Source organism: Arachis ipaensis, chromosome B09 (genome assembly GCF_000816755.2).
Source record: "Arachis ipaensis cultivar K30076 chromosome B09, Araip1.1, whole genome shotgun sequence".
Lineage (NCBI taxonomy): Eukaryota > Viridiplantae > Streptophyta > Magnoliopsida > Fabales > Fabaceae > Arachis > Arachis ipaensis.
The window spans coordinates 30,166,902-30,170,219 of NC_029793.2; positions in this window are offsets into that span (position 1 = coordinate 30,166,902).

Here is a 3,318-nt window from a genome sequence, read left to right on the forward strand (position 1 = left end):
ATAGCACTCAACAAGCGGTGGAATAAACTGTTAATTCTCCTCTTGATACTCGTGGAGTAGTTATTAGGAAAGAGCACCCTGATCGTGTTCGAGGTTTAGGCATGGGAGTTGTTCCAACAATTGCTTTCAAGAACAACACTACAAGGATTAGTCAAATGAATCTAGGTTTTTCGAATGATACTGGCACATTATCCATTTCTGGTCCAAATGTACAAGAAGAGTTGGATACCGTTAAAGCGCAATTACAAGCGCTAGTCTCCTATATTACTTCTAAGAAAGGAGGTAAAGTTCCAGTATAATTAGCTGGAATATTTACTATTCAACAAGTTTCACAAGTACAAATACAATTTATGTTCTTAATGCTTTAAATTTATTTGTTTTTTTCCTTGTTTATTTCTATTGTTGCTGCTTTGTACATAGACATGCAAATTCCGTTATTCGACTCATTCACATTTACCCTCTCAAATTGTTGTCCTATTGTTGCAAAAGACAATTGTTTCTTTTTGTCTTATTTACAGCTTTCATTAGGAATTTGAATGCACTGTACCCAATCTTGTGGAACTAACTAACCAGAATACATTCTGAAGTTATCTTGAAACAAATATTCCTTTCATATTTAATTTGATTCACTTGTGCTTTAAAGCAACAAATTTATCAATGAGTATTCATTAGTGTAGAGCAATAAAAAATAACATACTTTAAAATTCTGCGAATGCTATTATACATAATAGAAAATAATTTATCTTTGGGTTTCGAAAGGCACCGGAACAATAATTGCCACAAAATTATAGTTTGTTATACATATCTTGATCCTTTTCAGTTTATGGCCGTGAGAAATCCTTAATAAGAAAAATCTCAATAGCATTGGTAATAGGTGGAAAGGTGGAGAACTTTATAGGAAGAAGTGAAAATTGATATTCACTAACTCTTTGAAAATCTGTACTAAAAAAACTGTAAGAAGTTGTTTGATTGTATGTGGGTACAATGGGTCCTTCCCGATAATTACCAGTGATACTGATGTTGAATGATCTACTTTCATTTGCTACCAGCTTTTATACCTCAGCAAAGTAGAATTTAACAAAATATGTGTGCAACATAATCCAAGTGAAAGTAGAAATCCAAAGAATCTCTTGCATTTCTTGGCATAGCGGCTGTTCTCATCACATTTGCTGGTTGAACATAACCTTTATCAATATATGCCTTGTTCTGACTTAGATTAGGATCACTATTTGTGTTAATTAACTTTTATCAATATATGCCATGTATTTATATCTTACAAGTATATCAGACGATATAATCATTAATTAGGAAGCTTAGTAATCCATTAATTATTTTTCAATGCTATAATTTTGATCTACATCAGGGTTGGCTATCTAACTGTATAACAAAAATTAAAAATTACAGTTCTACCTCTTTTTGTACCATGAATTTAAAATTTATATTTTTTTATTATGCTCATAATTATATTTTTATTGTAGGAATTGGATTAAGGGAATGAAATTCCATCACCAAAAGAGTTAAGAAGTAGGTCTTCTGGAGCGAACAACAAGGAAGCATGATCTTGCATGATAAAAATTTTATGTATTAAGGATCATATGTTAAGACGTATTATTGAAAAATGTTACTTTAATATTTTATTTTTGGATTATGACTTTTGATATTCGGTGACCATGTATGAACTAAAAATCATGTTATGATGTTTGATTTATGGCTATGCCTTTTAGTTATTACAAGATTTTAAAGTTTGAGTTCCGAAAATGTCACTTCAAATAGATGATTTTAATCTCATTTTAAAAAGCATAAAATTATTATCATAATTAGGTACAAACGGTAGTTAGAAACCGCCATTTTAAACGAAAACGATGCCATTATACCCTATTAAAAACGGAGGTTAGAAATTGCCATTTTAAACGAAAATGATGGCATTATATCTTAGTAAAAACGGAGGTTACAACCGCTATTACAACTGTCGTTTTAAACAATAAAAAACCACCGTTTTAAAACTCTTGCTAATTGCTACTTTTATTGGTGCTCTCTAGCCTGAACATTTCACAATGCCTCCTCTTCTTCCTCTCCTTCATAACCCTAAAATTCCAAATTCAATCAAAGCAGCTAAGATCCGTCCTTGGCTATAACAACCATGAACCCACGAGCATCCGCCATAATATGACTCACAGTATTATGAATAAGAACTATTTTATATTTTTTATTTTTGGTAAGTTTTTTATATTGATACATATATACAAATAGAATAATAGACAACTCATCAAATTCTAGCTAGAATATTCCTAAATAATAAAATGTAAAGAATGAAATAATAGAATGCAAAAAGAAAGTGGTTAGTCACTAGAGAGTGGTGAGTCACTACTTCTAGAACATTGTAATAGAAATGGAAGAAAAAAATGACATTAATCTTCTTAATTTAATTGGATTATTTGCTCTTTATGGTCTAATAAGGAAGGTAGATGTAAAAAATTTTCGACTTGAACAAATTCATATGAAAAGATTAACAAGAGAGAGGCTTAGTAAATATATCTGCTAATTAATTAGAGGAAAGAACAAGAAGAAGTTTCATTAATCTAACTTGAGCCTTTTAACATACAAGATGATAATTGACCTCTAAGTGTTTGGTCATTTCATGAATATGAAGAGCATTACGATTACCGCAGTATAAAATCGGAGAACGAGTGCAAGACACGTTAAAAACTTTTAATAAGTTTAAAATCCATTGAAGCTCATAAGTAGTATGTGCAAGTGCGCAATACTCAACCTCTTAGATGAACGGGCCACCATGATTTTTTTTTTCGTTCTCCATGAAATTAGAGAATCACCCAAAGAAAAAAAAAAAGTCAAGAAGCATATAGTATTTGGACAATCAATCCAATTAGAATCACTAAACCCATATATTTGAAGAGAAGAGGATCTGTGGAAGAAAAGTGTAATCCACGTCCTGAACTATTCTTTCAATAGCAAAGAACACATAAAGCAGCATGGTAATAAATTTGAGTGAGAGGGGCCATATATTGACTAAGTTATTGAGTCGAAGATATGATGTCAGGTCTGGTCGTCATAAGATAAATGAGTCATCTAACAAGACGATAATAGACAAAGAGATCATGAAGAAGAAGACTACTACTGTCTTGGTAAAGTCGTGTGGAATGTCCATAGGAGTAGGAGCGAATTTTACAACAAATTTTAATGCGAATTTTACAACAAATTTTCATGATTTAAAATGCTATAATATATTAATAGAATAAAATTTAAATTTGAAGAGAGTATAAATGAATTTGAAAATTAGACCTTTTTAGTTGTTCTCAT